Raw genomic sequence first — 18,356 nt, 5'->3', positions numbered from 1 at the left:
CCCGTTGACACCGTTGGCGGAAATTCAAAAGGAGTGGTCATGATGCGCGATCAGAGTTACAGTATTTCTCAATTGCTAAAACACAAAACCTTATATTGTCCGGGCCGAAATGCTCAGTGCCACGAAGCCACTGACCGACTCGGTCACCCTTTTGGTAGCAACTTATTCTCAAACGTATTCTCACCCACTTAAAACACATTTTCCACTGTGACGCACTCGTGTTGCATCATAGTAAGCGCGGGAAGCGAAAGCGAAACTCAATGAAAACACAGGTGTCTCAACTTAAACAAAGCAACAGAAAATTGATCGCGAAGAACAAATTATGCAACACTGGGGTCATACGACACTCAACATCTCCTGACCTTTGTTAGTGATCTTTGTATCGTGTTAGGGCAGGAAGAGCAGAATCATCAACATCCTCTCTATGGAGTCGTGTAGGACAATGTGAGTTTTCATCCAGATCAAAGAGTGGTTCAGTGTTGAGAATTCAGGAAGCTTTGTCTTTCTTTAATCCTCTGTCCTCCACCCAGCAGAAAAGTTCTTCTCTTCATAGTGTTGGAAGGTTCATGACCACCAACCCTACGCTTACCTCAGGCATCTTCTTCCTTTGAGACTTACAGTCGTAGAAGGAGAAGAAGAAGAAGAAGAAGAAGAAGAAGAAAAAGGCTACAATCATCACTGAAGCCATTTATCTAGTTTCTCGATTGATCTCGGTCAAGGGTTTGTTTACTAGTGGTACCTACGGAAATTGCTTGGCCTTTTGCAACCCGGAAGTACTCGACATTCAAATGCAATGTCCGATTACACTGTTCATTAATTGAGGATATGCTAAAGGAGGTTGGAAGGAAGTAGCAGTAAGAATTCTGGCATTGGCTGGAGGCTCCGGATGACATTTGAATAACGCTAATATCGAATGCAAGCATTTTCCCAGGCTTGTTTTTTTTCTCTCTCTTGCACGTTCTGGTGAAAGGAATGCTTGTGTCTTACGAGCAGGGTTTATATTCTCACTCATTTATTAGCACACAGGGGTTACTGATTAGTGTGTTTGCTTCAATGTTTTTAGGTTTGTGTTCATGTAACTACTTGTTGCATATATACAAACTGTACCGTTCACCTGATTTGGACGTAAGTACCCTCAAATTAAATCTTGTTGGTCTCATTTCAAATTCAGTGCGGTGGTGTTTAGAATTAATTGTGTCCATGTCCCAATATTTATGGACCTTAATTAATTGTGAGGATGTGTATAAAAACAAACAAAAACAACATCATGCAGAATGCCACTAAATTGAGTGAAGACCTCCATCAAGGCCAACAATCGTCACCGGATCAGCATCATTGGGAACAATCCTGCCCCCCCCCCTCCGCGAATTCTCATATTTTGCCATTTGGGAGACTATGTCATGGAAAATAACGCATCAAAATGAATGTATGTTCTCTTTAATTATAGCGTGTTACATGCCAGTCACACACATGTTAATTATGGTGACAAAAACGAGGGTGTTATCAAAACATACCTAATGCAACGCTCTCATCTCAAAGAACTATTTGCAACCAATTAAACTGTGACTGGAGGGAAGGGCAAGTCTTTTCAGATTCCTGAAGCATATTTGCAAACCATGAGAGCTTGATGACACTTAAAGTTCACATCAGGGAACCTGAAAGCTTCTGTGCATGTTTTGGCTCATGTTAGAATATAAAACCAATTCCAATGGTTAAAGTCGGGACGTGTTAAACATAAACATTAGAATATAATGATTTGCAAATCATGTTCAACCTCTATTGAATTGAATACACTACAAAGACAAGATATTTCATGTCCAAACTGATAAACTTTATTGTTTTGAGCAAATAATCATGAACTTCGAATTTTATGGCTGCAACATGTTCCCAAAAAGCTGGGACAGGGTTATGTTTACCACTGTGTTACATCACCTTTTCTTTGAACAACATTTAATCAACGTTTGGGAACTGAGGACACTAATTGTTGAAACTAATTGTTGGTGGAATTCTTTCCCATTCTTGCTCGATGTACAGCTTCAGCTGTTCAACAGTCCGGGGTCTCCGTTGTCGTATTTGACGCTTCATAATGCGCCGCACATTTTCAATGGGAGACAGGTCTGGACTGCAGGCAGGCCAGTCTAGTACCCGCACTCTTTTACTACGAAGCCACGCTGTTGTAACACGTGCACAACGTGGTTTGACATTGTCTTACTGAAGTGAGCAGGGGCGTCCATGAAAAAGACGTTGCTTGGATGGCAGCATATGTTTCTCAGAAACCTGTATGAATTGGGATTTCAATTCTACTCACTAACTCTAACTTTAGCAAATGATGTGCATTCGTTGACACACGTTAAGACCACATGTCATTTTCCCTTCATCATATTGCATTTTGTATTAGATTGCAATGATTTGACGTCAGTTAGTTTTCTTAAACACCTTCCTATGAGCTACCGATTATACCAATTAACAGTCCACTGCAAATTAACATAATGTAGATATATTAACAACTCCTGATGTGTGCTCTCTCGCGAAAACCGAGCAGTCACGCATGATGATGTTTATTCTGACTTTGTTGTGTTGTGATCCCAGTTGTACGACCTTTGGGGCATTGGACTTGGAAGGTTGCACTGTCCTATTTTTAAAGGACAAAAATGTGTTGTGAAGGTGGTGCTGGTTTGAAATGAGGGAATATAAGTACACATTCAAAACATCTAAAACCAAATGAAAGCGTGTACCACATCCACGGCGGCACCTCCACCGTGTGGAAATAAATCCAACATGGCGGACTCAGCTTTCCTGAAGGAGCGATGAGACTCTCACCCACCGGAACATCGTGACGTCCTGACGTCACGTATAGTTCCGAGACCTATTGGGTGTTCCCCACAAATTGACTATAAAATGTTCGTCCCTCTTAAATCTTAACAGAGCTCAACACTTTATTTATAGTTTGGTCAATTGTATACCAATTACAGCCTTATGAATTCTGAGCTATTGCAACTGTTTGGGATTACAGTGCTGTATATTGTATCATGAACACTTTGACAGTATATTTTTTGTATTGAAGAGGCTAAGCTATAATTAGTGGTTTGCTAAAACAACCAATTGCATTCCCTTAGAATTGCACAGTATTGTGCTGAAGACAAATATACCAAATCACGTGTAACTGTCAGAGAAAACCTTATGATTCCGGAAGGTCTGCGATCATAACAGATTTACACGCACGAAAGGGTGCAACGACTTTCATGGGATCAGAATCCACGTAAGTCAGTCCACGATCAACATCCTGCTGAGGACTAAATTGGTGTACGAGCAAGGAATGCGCTCCAAGCACTGGGTGCACTTGCTGCCTTTGTGCCCTCAGGCCCCCACCCCCTATGTTTCAAAGGTGTGTACAATTTGCATGCAAACAAGAAGAAGGCCTATAGGAGCTGTTGCTCAGGGCCGCCATTCCTGGCAGCAAATCAAGCGGACTAACTCGAACTTTGCCATCCCAAGAGATGAACCAATGGTCACAGTGGATTCTGTGTTTGATCGGGGCCGTGACCCAATGGCAGCATGTGAACGACCTAAAGGGGACAGCTAGGTTTAAGTTCAAGGAAAGTGGATCTTTTACTCCTTCAGTGGCAGCCCTCCCAGTTAACGTGGATATTTGACTTCGAAAGCAGTCAGTGGCACTGAATGTGTTGAAGGACCCTTCTAATGCTGCGCACATTGGCACTGACTCTAGGTCTGGACTTCAAAACGATGTGTGCAGTTCGTTGCGTTGCTGTAAGTGTGCAATAATGGCATGCACGAAACTTGTGATGAGGATGGCTCTTGCCCGGCATGGGTTTTCTACCATTTGAATCATCCATCCATTTTCTTTACTGCTTCTGTTGCCAGCATTAGTTTCAGCTTAAATGACTAAGACATAAATGTGCTCATCCATTTGCAGTCTGGATACATGGAGATGAAAAACTAAACGATAAGCAGAGCCGCACTGAGTTTTGTGGCAGGCACAAATTAACGTTCGTTACCAGCATTTGTTTCTGATAAGTATCACATACTCAATTGCGGGAACATCGCTCCTTCTCCCTCCCACACCTCCTTCAAGTGCGCAAACATTCATTCATGACCCATTGCACCTCGCACACGCACGCTGCAGGACTACGTCGGAAAGCAGACGATTGACGTTTTTTTTACGAGGGCTTTGCTGGGTTTAGCGAAGGCAATATTTCCCTACTGTCATTTGCGATGCTTTGGCTCGGCGACTATGACAGCCGGTGTCAACCTCCGCCACTCTACAGCAACTTGACATATTTATTGAGCACGGTTGTCAACACACAAGAGCAGAGTGCAATTGTCTCGAGGCCCTGAAAGCAGCATCGAGGCCAGCGCACGTATCGTGATGTCAGATGGTGCGATCAATCAATCGCACTCAATCGCAGATTCTTAACTGGACATGTTGAATTGATACAACATTAGATGTGGCAACTATAGCATAAACTTGCCACTTATTTTTGGACACTCGGCCAGGTGTTCCGGCGCTCTGGCCTGTTCTCCGGCCTGTCCCGATCTTTCCTGCGCTTTTGTCCCGTTGGTTAGTTGTCGCCCGTCCTCACCGGCTGTCCGCCCTGTCCGCAAACAAGAACGCGATTTGACTTTTGTAACGTTACTTACTTGTTCAAATATCGAGAGCGCTGCGGTTCGCGCCCCTCGTCCCTAAAACTCTTTTCTGTCTGGCTCCATTTTCAATCAACATCGGTTCGGTCACATTGCAGACTGGCTTACTCCTCGTGGTATCTGTGTCCGCTTTATACTGTCTATGATAGCTCGAACGGATTGGATGATCCGTTTAAAAAAATGGATCAGTAATATGTACGTACTTGTCAGTCCGTGAATCTTTCAGATATTATGGCTACAATTATAATGTTTCAGATAGCGTACGCTGGCCTTAAAAATAGAACCGCACATGCCATACATCATTCTGTAGCTACAAACATTTACAGGTAACTCTTAAAACAATGCCTTGTTGTGGTCTTTTTGTTTAGTTGTTTTCATTTATTTTTTTTTACACGAGGCCCTTCAACTTTGTTTTTCTTTTTTTAATAAAAAGGAAAACAGCACACGAATGAATGAGTCTATAAAGACACTGTGAAAGCTATAAAGCTCAATATCTGTACAATACGGAGGTTCAACGCTGTGGATTAGAATGCATTGGACCTTGGAGGCTCAACTATAATTTAAAGGAGACACCTTTTTTCTTTTTTTCCATAAGTTGAACACGGTTCCGATGTGTCTTAATAAAAGGACTCTGCCGTTCTCCCATCGACATACACAAAGGGTGAAGGATGACATACCATCACAGATGCTGGCTTTTCAACTTGGCGTCCATAACAGTCCGGACGGTTCTTGTCCTCTTTGGCCCGGAGGACACGACGTCCACAATTTCCGAAGAACAATTTGAAATGCGGACTCCTCGGACCACAGAACACTTTTCCACTTTGCGTCGGTCCATCTTGGATGAGCTCGGGCCCAGAGAAGCCGGCGGCGTTTCTGGGTGTTGTTGATAAATGGCTTTTGCTTTGCGTAGTCGACTTTCAAGTTGCACTTCCGGATGTAGCGCCGAACTGGATGTAGCGACATTGGTTTTCTCAAGTGTTCCTGAGCCCATGCGGTGATATCCTTTACGCATCGATGTCGGTTTTTGATGCGGTGCCGCCGGAGGGATCGAAGGTCACGGGCATTCAATGTTGGTTTTCGGCCTTGTCTCTTATAGGAAGTGATTTCTCCAGACTCCCTGAACCTTTTGATGATATTATGGACCGTAGATGCCGAAATCCCTCAATTCCTTGCAATTGTACGTAGAGGAACATTGTCCTTAAACTGTTCGACTACTTTCTCACACACTTGTTCACAAAGAGGTGAACCTCGCCAGATCTTTGCTTGTGAATGACTGAGCAATTGAGAGAAGCAATCGCGGCACCCACCTGTTCCCAACGAGCCCGTTCACCTGCGGGATGTTCCAAACACGTGTTCGATGAGCATTCCTCAACTTTCGCAGTCTTTTTTGCCACCTGTCCCATCTTTTTTGGAACGAGTTGCCGCCATAACATAATCATAACAGTTTATGATTATTTGCTCAAAACAATAAGGTTTATCGGTTTGAACATTAAATATCTTGTCTTTGGAGTGTATTCAATGAACTATAGGTTGAACATGATTTGCAAATCATTGTATTCTCTTTTTATTTATGTTTAACACAACGTCCCAACGTCATTGGTATTGGGGTTGTAAATCTTTGCATCAGATATGAAGTTAAACCTTGTCTGATATTGCCTCTTGTAAGTGCACGCCAGCATACATTTTAAGGTCTTGGACTGTTCTCCTATGTAAAAAAAATCAAAATCAAAATCAAATCACTGTACGATTCTTTAAATAAGAATACAGCAGGTAGTAAAGGCAAGTTTGAGAGACTATACACTGAAGTGGGAACTCCCTGTCTGCTGCTTCTCTTTGCCTGAGGCTGAACGCTTGATAGACATCAAATGATTTGCGACTTGCCGCACTCGTTTCGGAATGAACTGGTTCGACAAAGATCAACTCTGCTAATTGCTTTGCTCTAGTTAAAAACAAAGACACGTTAGTCGCACCCCTTGTCATGTTTCGATTTCGCGCGTAGGTTTGTCAGCTACTTGGAGATGTGTTGGGCTTATTTGTGCCTACAGTTGACGCCACATCTGGATGTGTGTATTATTCCGTAGGTCAACGGTCTTCTAGCCTCCGCATCCGCTGTGTGTGCATGTCGGAGTCAGCGCTGCAGGTGAACGCCACAGGCTATCCTAATTGCAGGTCAGGGTCATGAACTCTTTTCTGCGTGGGCCACAGTGAAGGAGGGTGTTGGGTGGATAAACAGGTGGCAAATGTGTGCTTCAAGACACAAGGAGATGTGTACAACTCATTCGGTAGTCATAGTAGAATAGAAATGCAATAAATCGACATCCTGTGTTTCATCAAATCAGCGCCCAGGTTTATCAAGTCAAAGTATCCGACATACTTCCAGCAAATTACACAAAGGATACAGAGTGAACACACACTTCAACACACTTTTGGGTTCCAAACACACTTGAAATCATTCCGTTTCGCGAGAGCGGTTCTGTCTCATGCGAATGCTGAGTTTGGCCTTTGTTACCATGGCAACCGCAGGCGAAGCTAGTGCGCTGGAGGAAAGTGACAGTTACTCAGTGTTGCCAACTTAGCTCCATTGTCGCTGTAAGGTTTTGTGCGAATATTTTTCAATAAAGCAACTAGAAACCACAAATGTATTGGAATGGTTGGGGTGTTCTGGGAGGATTCTGGAGGGGTGTTCACAAATAACTCTCGAGTACCCAAAATATTGGCTTGTATTTTCACGGTGGAATCTTGCATCTCTGTAAACATACGTTATAGTTTATGTGACCAAAAAGCTCCAGTTTTGTCTCCTATGTTCAGAACCTTTGTGTCTTGTCAATATGCATTTTGGAAAATTCTATTCCAGTTATTTCAGTGACCATATTCTTTAACGGAAGTGTCCCAACAATTTTGTCCACGTGTGTAACTCTCAACTCAAGTGGAACCCAACAGTGTCCAGGTCATCAATGTCCATGTGTAATAATGGCTTTTACTTCCAGTAAATGTGAGCGCGAGGTTCCTCATCAGAAATGACATGTTTACATAAAGCTGACATTGTCAACAAAGCATGGCGTCGATATTTACCTGTCAAACATAAAAGCGCAAAGCGTGACAGCCATGACTTATACTGCCGTTGGTTAGTTTGCTATCTGTTAGCAGGACTATGAAAACCCACACAAATAATTTACATATTTTCGGTGGTTAGCAAATCTGCCTCACAGCAAGAAGGTTCTGGGTTGAAATGTTGCCTTGTGTGCATTTTTCATCTTCTCCCATGGCTACTTGTTTCTTTTTTTTTTTTTTTTTTTACTCCCACATTCCAAAAACATGCGTGTTAGGTTCAGTGAAAACCTATATTGTATACACAGCATCAAACGCCGACACAGGCTCGCTGTTCAGGGCGTCCGCATAGCCACCAATCGCTATTTGGGATGGACATCACGTTCCATCTGCGTAGCCGGCACAGGAGCCAATCACGTTGAAGCGGGGCGGGTCTTGCCGTGAAAGGCTGCTTTTGTTTCAGTGTTCCGTGAAATTTGAAAGTGTTTTGTGTTTTGTTTTTTTTCTGTTTTCTGAAATGCAGAATTTGTTTCACAATTTGTTGTATTGTTTCGCACTTGCAGGCCACCGTAGAAATGGGGATCATTTCTCTCTTAGCATTACCGAATTACAAATGAACAAGACGAGCTTCAGGTTTCAGTAGGAATGAGATTATTGAAGCATTGATGGTAAAAGAAGTTTTGGAAAGTAATTAAGATGACTGATTGCTAAGTTTCATGGTTCAGGTTCAAGGCTTTGCTATTTTTAGCCCCGAGTAAAAGATGGCTAACCTTTGTCCTTTTAGGTAGAGGGTCCGGTGTCAAGGGTCAAATGTTAGTCGGCTGAAATGACAGTTTCTTTTTAGTGCAAACAAGACCGCTATTTAAGGCTACATAAAGAGGCCGCTGAGATTATTCTAGCCGTTTATCCACCCACGGCGTTAAGTCAATTGCAGCCATATGCGCAGCGACGACGAGGGGGCCTCTCCTGCTGCCGTTGCTCATCACTTTACATTTCAAACGCAAAGCAAGCTTTACTTGCCTCCTCCTGCCCCGGTGGGAACGGAAACTGGAAGAATTTCATTGAAAACATTTTTGATACCACTCCCTTGTGAGACTGACAGTTTGGAGTTAAGCTATATCTCACTGTGTGGGTGCGATGACAAATACCTTCCTGTCCCACAGATCATCAGCATGCCACTCTTGGGTGGGTTGAGGTAGTCTTCAACAGATTCTAACATTAGATAAAGAGGTCAAAAGCAAAACGATGAAAATATATGAATGGGATCACAGTTTTAAAACAAAACAAAAAAGCATGCAAGGGGAGGGGAAAACCCCCACACAGCGCAGGAAGGCCCGAGCCAAAATCCCAACCCACAACTTCGGAACTGCGAGCGGGAGTGCTAACAACTAGACCACTGTGCTGCCCGGGTCCTCTGGAGTTACGCAAAAAGGAATTCATACCTTGGCTTCATTTTGAGTGTTTTTGGTGAATGCTTATGGTGGAAATGACACCGGAAATATTCGTACATGTTGGATGAAAAAATATTCATTATTTAACAAAGTCCAGTGTTCCAAATTAAGTTACCAGCGTCATTTAGAATAGTGCAAAGAATTTGTGTTTCCTAAATATCGTACGATAAGCTCAGAAATGGGAACAATTTTCAATATGTAAAGCAAAAACTAACACAAAAAAAAAAAACCAAACAAAAAACAATGAAATTCTTTTGCATCTCAAGCATCCATCCATCCATCCATCCATCCATCCATCCTTTTTCTGAGCCGCTTCTCCTCACGCGGGTCACGGGCGTGCCGGAGCCCATCCCGGCTATCATCGGGCAAGTACATCCGGAACTGGTTGGCATCGCAAGCAAAACATTCTTATTTCGTTTGCACAATATCTCAGCTGGTAACCTATGAAACAAGAAAGGCAAAGATTGCAGTTCAAAGTTGACTGTTGGAGGAAGTTGAGCAACATTTTAAAGCAGTAAGCATGGAGAACATTCATTGTTGTAATTGTGCAATTACAGGACTATTATGTTTAATCAAACGATTATCAAATTGAAAGTGAAACTCAGCTCATCTAAACTGTAAATTGCAGCATTGTCACTGGTGTATTTTGCATTGTTTTGTGGTGATGTTCATGACACTTTTCAACGATGCTTATCTAAACTTCGTGAAAATTATACAGTACTTGCTTACGTGCATTACGGGGCACCCCAACAGCAATAGTCCGGTGGAATGACCATTGTGCAAAGGGCGCCGAGACTTCAAGGAGTGTATGCGGTTTAAAGTGACGAGTAGCGCGATCGTCTGGGACAATGTCGATTGTGCAAATGTTGCAGATACTCCTCAGTCAGTGTGCAAGAGGAGCAGAGGCTACTCTGGCACGAGTGGCCAGTATTGGTCAACCACAGATATGCAAATAGTGCAGCGTGGCGAGACTACGACAGTGAGTGCACGAGTCATGTAGAATTGGCCCCACAGAAATGTGACAACGAACTCAAGACAAAAAAATTGGCAGCATGTTGCAATGGAATTGTAGGTGAGCTGTTTAAGGAGTTGATGGCAAGAGGGAAGAAGCTGTTGGAATGTCTGCCGGTTCTAGTTTACATTGATCGGTAGCGCCTACTTAAGAGGGAAGAGCAGATTTACTGTATTTTGTCATCTTTGAGTTTCTTCAAAAGTCAAAAAGTCCAATATTTCGTGAGTGATGAGTGTTTAGACTCATGAGAAGAAATTACTTTCGAGGTTATTTAGGCTGAGCACCATGGACTGACGGATGGATAGATTTTCTGTCGTCGTGAAAGCAAAGTAAAACCCGTTATGTATCGGCACAGCCCAGCCCAACGTCATTTTAATGACAACCGTAACTCTGACCAATTTCATTCGGTAGTTCTCTTGCAAATGGCTCACCGGCCACGAGGCAATGAAGCAGAGGAACAAGCTGTCATCTTTGATGCCGCGAGCTAATAATTGGAACTTTATTTATTTACGGATTCCTATCAAGCGAACAAACGGCTGGAACTCAGTAGCTTGACTTCCGCAGCTATTAAGACTGTCCCTCGAGAGTAGTCTGAGAACATAGGCAGCTCTTCTGTGTGGAGGAATGAGCGGGCAAAAGTGGGGGCATGAGGCCTCTCTTAAACGGAATGTACTGTATGTTCAAATATACTATAAACCATGTGAGCATGGACAGAAAAATACCCATCATACAGAGACCACATAAGGGATACAGTTGCTCTCATACAAACACACCCAGTTCCTTGTCATTTGAAAACTGCAAGTTGATACCCTTGGCTGAGGGAGTGAGAGAGAGAGAGACACAGAGAGGGAGAACGAGAAAGCAATATCCAAAATTGAATAAAGAGTGAAGCATCGTACCTGAATTGAACGTTAGGGTTGGCACTGTCAGAGAGGTATTCGTAAATATTGGTGTCGTTTGCTGTGGTATTGAACTGTATTGCATCATCCATCCATCCATTTTCTTCCGCTGGTCCGGGGTCCGGTGGTGGGGGAAGCAGCTTAAGCAGGGAAGCCCTGACTTCCAGGACAGACCCACAACACCCAGAGGAGCTTTTTAATCGCCTCAACCTTAGAGATGAGCGATCCCACCGCAGACTCCCCAGACTCTGCTTCCGAAGTATTCGACCCACCGATTGACAAGGTCCCGAGTTGAGCTCAGAAGCACCCCCTGTCCCCAATATACCCAGTGTTGACGGTGCACTGCTTCCCCTCCTGAGTGGACCAGATTTTCCTCAAAACCATCCGGAAGTCGAAAAACGTAAGCCTGCAACACGAACGCTGCATAACCAGCACCTCAGCTGGCCGCTAACAAAAGCTAGCGCTGATAATGCCATTAGCGATTGGCAATCTGTGCTAATGCTGCAGTTCCGCTTACATTGAGACATTGGACATATGACAGTGGTTCTTCGGAGTCTGGTGACCGGACTCTGGCCATTGCTTAAATATGGAAACAGATTTCTGCCCAGGCTACATGCTAAGTTGTGGGGGAAGAATTCCGGTGTGGGCGCGTTATATTTTAAATTATGACATCACAGCTCAGGAAAATTCATGCAGTAAATACAAGTTGAATTTTATTGTGTCGGATTTGATTGTGCTGTATTGTGGTGTTTTAATTCATTTCATCGACAGTTTTTTTCCCCCCACAAATGTATGAATTTGGAATAGATTTTTCTACTACCCTTATTGCCTTCAGTTTTCACAATTGACAGTATTCCAGCCATGGCCACGTGTTGCCCACACAGAGTATGGTGCACTTTGAACGCCATTCGCGAGGAGTTTGCTCAACCTGCCGATCATGTCCTGCATCGTCACTGCAAGCATATCTTTCCCACACAGTTTGTTTAGTCATCAGTGACACACCTATTACATGTACAAATACTGTAATTAAACTTTATGTTAACACCTTGAAGTTGTACCTCCTCCTAGCTTGATCTTGCATTTTAATACGCAGACTCAAACCTCAAATGGACGGAGGTACTTACAGTACATTTGGGCATGTGCTCTATTTCACTGGTGTAGAATCACTCATATTTGTGAATGAGTCCTTAAGTCCTGTTCTTTTCATTAGATTTATTACCAATTTACTCTACAAGGGAAAAAAAACAAAAACATTTGCCAATCTTAAAAGACAAAAGAGACATTGTATTTGAATATGTTGGTGTGAATCCAGGGGTCGGTTGTATTTTGTCTAGGTTAAAAAAAAAAAAAAAATCACTGAACACACTGTCCCTCAAGGCATCTTTCATGCTAATTTGTTATAATTATGTTTGTATCTTCCAAACTCCAATTATATCTCAAAGAATATTCCTCCATTATATGTATTATAGTACATGCGATGAGATTGATTGTTCATTACCATGGTGCTGCGGAGTTAGAGCCTCACCTGCACCATGGAGAGTAAATAATAATAATATTTACATGAAACCTATGGTGTCGTGGTACATTCGCCTGACTACGGTACGGTACGGTACGTGCATAGGTTCAGTTCTCACTCAGTGACGATGTGAATGTGAGTGCAATTGGCTCAGCCTGTAGTCCTCCTTTCGTCCGAAGTCAGCTGGGATAGGCTCCAGCACCCTGTGACCCTGAACAGGATGAGTGGTGTTGAGAATGAATGGATGGATTACATGAAAGTCTTTTCAATGAAAGTTCTCTTGTCTGTGATTCATAATGGTTTTTTTTTTTCTATTTGAATCCAATAATGTCCATGATTCCATAGTCAAAATTCCTGGATGTGTCTGTTTCCTTTTCAAATTCATGGGTGAGACGCAAAGTGCGGCAGCGAGTAGCCAAGCCTCACTTAGGATTGCGCAATCCCTCACTCACTGGTTATTAAGGAGGTCTGTATTGACAAGTGCCTGTTTCTTTCTCTCTTCATGTCTCCGATGGAACTTTTTCAGACATTTTTATTATGCACTCTAAGTTTTCATTGTCAGGCTAATGAATTGAATGTTTGTGAGTTCCATATTTGTTTTTGCTGATCATATAAAACAGCAACTAAAAAGCTTGAGGTGAGGCAGACTGTACTGTGCCTCGGAGAAAATGGTGTACGACAGCACACAGGTTCACGTCGGTGCCGTTCGTCTACCCAGGTGTAACATCAAATAAATTGTACAGTAAATTATGGTGTGTGCAGGCTGCCGGAGGAAACAACACAAAGAGCTGTAAGAGGAATTCAGTGTGGTAAGTCACGTTTCTTCAATGGCACCACTAATACAGTAAGTCTTCATGAACGTATCAATGAACGTGTCGTGCGCTCTTGGAAGTAAGTTTGTTTCAAGCTCAACTCATTTGAGAGAGCAAATACTCTCAGGGAGAAGATAAAGTCGACAAAACTGGAACCTGCAATACCTAAATAACCAGACGCACTTTTCACTTTTATTCCCTCTGAGTGGTTACTAGTTGATTTAAAATCTGTATCAAATCTGTTTCACCATGAAAGAAAAGAACAAAAAACAGGCCAAGAAAACTGAAAGACAGGCCAACCTTGTGCAGATATGTTTACTTTTTGCTCTAACAGTGTCAAAAAGCATCTGGTAACGCTTCCTGTAATTGCCGCTCCGAAACGCTGAAGATCTGAGCGCAGAAAGAAATGACGTGTTTTTCCATCGTCCTTCTGCTTCTGCTGCTGCTGCTGCTGCTTCGCTTCCTGTTGAAACGTCGCTGGAGCTTTGGCACAGTGAGGGAATGCTTCTGAGAATGACAAGAAAAACCACAGTGCAAACTTTTAAGGCTGTGATCATTTGTTACGGGAGTCTGATGACTTTGGCATATTGAATTTCAAATAAAAAAAAAGAAAAAAAAACCCATAAAAAAATGTATATAGTTGATTCCAAGGGACTCTTGCCATCATAAAACCTTTACTAACTGAATCAGTACAGAAACTAAATCATAGCAAACGTAATTGTCATAAAGGTGTAACATGACTAAGTGCTGTCAAACTAAAATATAGAAACAAGAAAATGCTCTCAGCCTCACTTTTGATGACAAATTATGAATATAATATGAGTATTTTTGCCAAAAAGATGAAACACAGCAGACTTCTTTGATGATTATTGTCACCTTGGGCTGTGTTGACACGTCACATTTGAAATCACACACTGACATTTTGACAATAAAGATATCCAGCAAAGGGACGATGATTTCCGCAACTTTGCCAGTCTTTAATGTGATCGATTTATGACGCCCCTTTTACTTTCTGCAGTTATTTTTAAGTCGGTCTGCGCCCGCGTTGTCCGTGTAGCGTTCACATTTGCGCTGAAATAAAACAAAGTTCACGAGCTCTTCAAATGGTTTCATTTCAGTTGTGCAAGAAATGAAGTACTGTACCTTTCCTGGTATTCAGATGCTGTATTGACATTACTGACAGTTGAATAACAAAGCAGTTTTTCACAAGGTGGGAAACACATTTCCAATATGTCTCTTGTATATGATGCCAGAGCCATTCAACTCTCTTTAACGCAAATCGCTGCCGTGTGAAAGGAACCATTGCTGAGCATTTAGGCGACTGTGAAACTTGATGACTTAGCTTCATGAATCGTGGGAGATCTTCACCTGATTATAATGATAGACCCGTAGAGGGCACGCCACCATTTTCCGACTAAGGACCACGATCTCAGATTTAAGGTTCTAATTGGCCCACGTGAGCATTGAAGTCCCTCAGCAGAACGATGGATTCCCCAGCGGGAGCGCTCTCCAGCCCCCCCTGCAAGGACTCCAAAAAGGGTGGGTACTCTGATCTGATGTTTGGTGCATAGCCACAAATAACAGTCAGGAGCCGCCCCCCCCCCCCCCCCCCCACCCAAAGGCGGAAAGAGGCTACCCTCTCGTCCACCGGGGTGAACCCCAACGTACAGGCGCCGAGCCGGGGGGCAATAAGTATACCCACACCTGCTCGGCGCCTCTCACCGTGGGCAACTCCAGAGTGGAAGAGAGTCCAACCCCTCTCAAGAGGACTGGTACCAGAGCCCAAGCTGTGCGTGGAGGCGAGTCCGACTAGATCTAGTCGGAACTTCTCGACCTCACACACCAGCTCGGGCTCCTTCCCTGCCAGAGAGGTGACATTCCACGTCCCTAGAGCCAACTTCTGTAGCCGGGGATCGGATCGCCAAAGGTCCCCGCCTTCGGCTACCGCCCGGCTTGCACTGCGCCCGACCCCTATGGCCCCTCTCGCAGGTGGTGAGGCAAAGGTAAGGGGGACCCACGTTACCCTTTCGGGCACAGCCCATAGATGCAGGCCCGGCCACCAGGCGCTCGCTTTGGAGCCCCCACCTCCAGGCCTGGGGGGAAAGGGAAAACTGAGTCCATCGTTTGTCGTCGTCATAAGGGGTCTTTGAGCCGTGCTTTGTCTGATCCCTCACCGAGGACCTGTTCGCACCACTTCCATGATGTCACGCATGACGGTGGTTCGTTTTTATTGGAACAGGTGTTGCAAAAAAACAACAACAACAGCAACAACAAAACCGAATGAAAGCTTTGACGCTCACTGAGCTGAGGTCTTGACTACCAAAAACTTCCTGCTGGGGTATTTGTCCAAGCATTATATGAGGGGCATTTCCATATCATTTGATCAGTAATGCTGAAGACACTTAAAATGTCACTTGAAATCGACTTTTTGGACAATGCTAAAGACATAAATAGATTCATAAAAATAGTGTGAGTGTTGCCCTTCAGACTCTGCCAATACAAGCGGCGCATAAATGGCTTAGATAGAAAGATGGGTGAGTCCTAACTACTCATTGAAGCCATCACACGCTAAAGACACGCAAAGGGTCCTACGCTTTCACCAGTCATACTTTTTCATTCGGATCTCAGAAATAACACCATTTCTTTTCCTGTCTGCCAGTTTATAAATGAACCAAAAAAGGAACTCGGAAGATATTAAGATGCAATTGTGTTCATTTTCATGGGAAAGGCATCTTAAGCAGTTAGGAGAACAAAAAAAATGGATATCCAAAAATTGCATTAGCATCTACAGAAAACTTCATTTCAGACATTCAAAGGTTGACAAATAGGACTTTGGAATGTTTGAAATAATGATGCCCTTTTGATGGATAACAACTGTCAAGAATTCAAATACTCAAAGCAGTCCAATGAATTGATTGTCAAAAGAACATTCGCTGGGCCACGTCTTTGTTGTGATTGATCAAATGAGGTGAAAAATGCCCCCTATATGCGTCGTAGTCAAATATAAGTGGAAAAACGTGCGCAATCTTAAGCGTGAGATCTCGCCAAGCGCGGGCGAACGGCGATCGGGTTCACAAACACACTGACCGAACGCGTAAGCGGCCCACCAACGCAGCCAAATCCGCCGAGCCCACCCTGACTGTCGGGCCAAATCTCGCTCCAATTGAACATTTCAAGGCTCTGTGTGGCACCGGAGTGGCAGGCTGGCACTCCGCGCTGATGCCTACCAGCTGGCAGACATTTGATCACTACTATTAGTGAAACAGCGAAGACTTAACGAATGAACACATTTCCACTTTTTGTCTTGAATCGTATCGGCATAACTAAATAAAGCACCGATCTTGCACTGACATCCGAGGTACTTTCCTTTAAAAAACTGTTTTCCTGGTAACTTGCCAAGGAAACGCTTTTGCTTTCATTGCCCAACGATCCAAAATATCCCAGTTCACAATGCCAATTCTCGTGAGTGGTGGACTCGACTGGCAGAAATCCTTTGACTGAAAAGAGAAACGATCACAATGACGGCACAGGATTTTCCAAATCAGTTCAAGTGTCGGGGACGTCTCGCTATCTGTGTCCGCACGCACAGGGAGAGAAATTGACATTTTGCAAACATTCACCCTCAAATGTAATCAAATTAAGCAAGGTCAAGTGTCGTAAATCGGTTGTATTATTTTAAAATGTTACCTTGATGGCAATGGTGGGAGGTAACAAAGCTACAAATGCTTTGTTGCTGCAAAAGTAGCATTTTCACGTATCTGCACTCGAGTGTTTTTGGACACACACCTTACTTTGTCAAATGGGAGACTTTTTTTGCAGCCGCCGCTGCTGTCCAAATAAAAAAGGTGTAAATAAGGAGAGGTCAAAAGGCGTTGAGATTTTGATTGATGGAGCTTATAAGGCAGAAAAGAAGGCAGGGGGTACACTTTTGTTTTGCTTTTTTTTTTACTTTTACTGAAGTACAGAAGTTTAAAAACATTTTTTTTGTTTTTTTTGTATCTGTACTTCTACTTATGCATTCAGGATAAACATCAGTCGCCAGGCAAAAACCTTGCATAGACACACATATAACGAGCAAAACAATGTCACATTGACCAATTGTCTGCCTGAGTTTGTTTGTTCATAAATGTTAATAAGAATATCAATCAAGATTTGGAAGGAAAAAAAAAACAAATCGTGTGAACGGGCGTGAGCTGTGGCCTTACAGCAGCTCCTTGCGAGTGTTCTCATTTCGCATTTGTGTGCGTGACTGCGCTTATTCATTCGTGGCTGAAAGAAAGTCGCGCACAGACAAATAGCGAGCCTCAAGGTGTCCGCTGTCGAGACGATTCCGGTGGAACGACAACGTGCCTCGGGACAACAATTTACCGTCAATGACACGCTTACAGCGTTTTCGTATCGTACAAAAAATGAACCATATAAAATAATCCGACAAATATTTAGTCGTGCCGTCACAGGCAGTTGCGTGGTGGCACTGACAGATAAACAAAGTCAGCTTTGTGTTCCGGAGGCGGACGAAAGCGGAGAATGTTTGGACTTTTGGAGAAAAGAAAAACAAAGAATCTTTGATCCCACTTGCCCTAATGACTTCCTGAAGATTGAACTCGTGCGTGTGCGTGTGTGCGTACAGCCAGATGTGGGATCGTCTGGGGCGGATGTGTCCATGATGGCGGCCGATAGGAGCGAAATGGCGGGCAACGCAACGCCCCCGACTTTTCAACGAGTGCGTGTACATTTTTGCACGTTTGGATTGTAACGAGATGGAGAGGAGTGCGCGCGAAGTTGACTTCAAGGCCGGCTTGGTGTCGTAAGGCGTCAAAGGTCACTCGCTTTACGACGGCGTCCTTACACATTTACGTATGCGTAACAATGCAGGATATGCGCCTTTTTGTGTAGCCTCGTAACGTCGTAAACCGAGGACGCCCCGCGTCAGCGATTGAGTCCGACTTGGCAAGC

General features: G+C 43.6%; 2 long non-coding RNA genes across 2 annotated transcripts in view; one reads left to right on the top strand and one right to left on the bottom strand.

The window, feature by feature from the left end:
• Positions 1-5,732: 5,732 nt before the first annotated feature.
• On the top strand, positions 5,733-14,973 carry LOC133465495 (uncharacterized). The gene is made up of 3 exons (XR_009784640.1): positions 5,733-6,831; positions 13,351-13,397; positions 13,735-14,973. It is a non-coding gene; the product is annotated as an uncharacterized LOC133465495 (long non-coding RNA).
• The window catches only part of LOC133465494 (uncharacterized), a 59,949-nt gene continuing 55,294 nt past the window's right edge, over positions 13,702-18,356 (bottom strand). Inside the window, exon 4 of the long non-coding RNA XR_009784638.1 lies at positions 13,702-13,907. This is a non-coding gene — a long non-coding RNA (uncharacterized LOC133465494). The remainder of the gene's footprint in view (positions 13,908-18,356) is intronic.

The sequence above is a fragment of the Phyllopteryx taeniolatus genome, chromosome 16, assembly GCF_024500385.1.
Source record: "Phyllopteryx taeniolatus isolate TA_2022b chromosome 16, UOR_Ptae_1.2, whole genome shotgun sequence".
Classification (NCBI taxonomy): Eukaryota; Metazoa; Chordata; class Actinopteri; order Syngnathiformes; family Syngnathidae; genus Phyllopteryx; species Phyllopteryx taeniolatus.
Note: the sequence above shows the minus strand (reverse complement) of the source record. Positions and strands in the feature narration are given on the sequence as shown.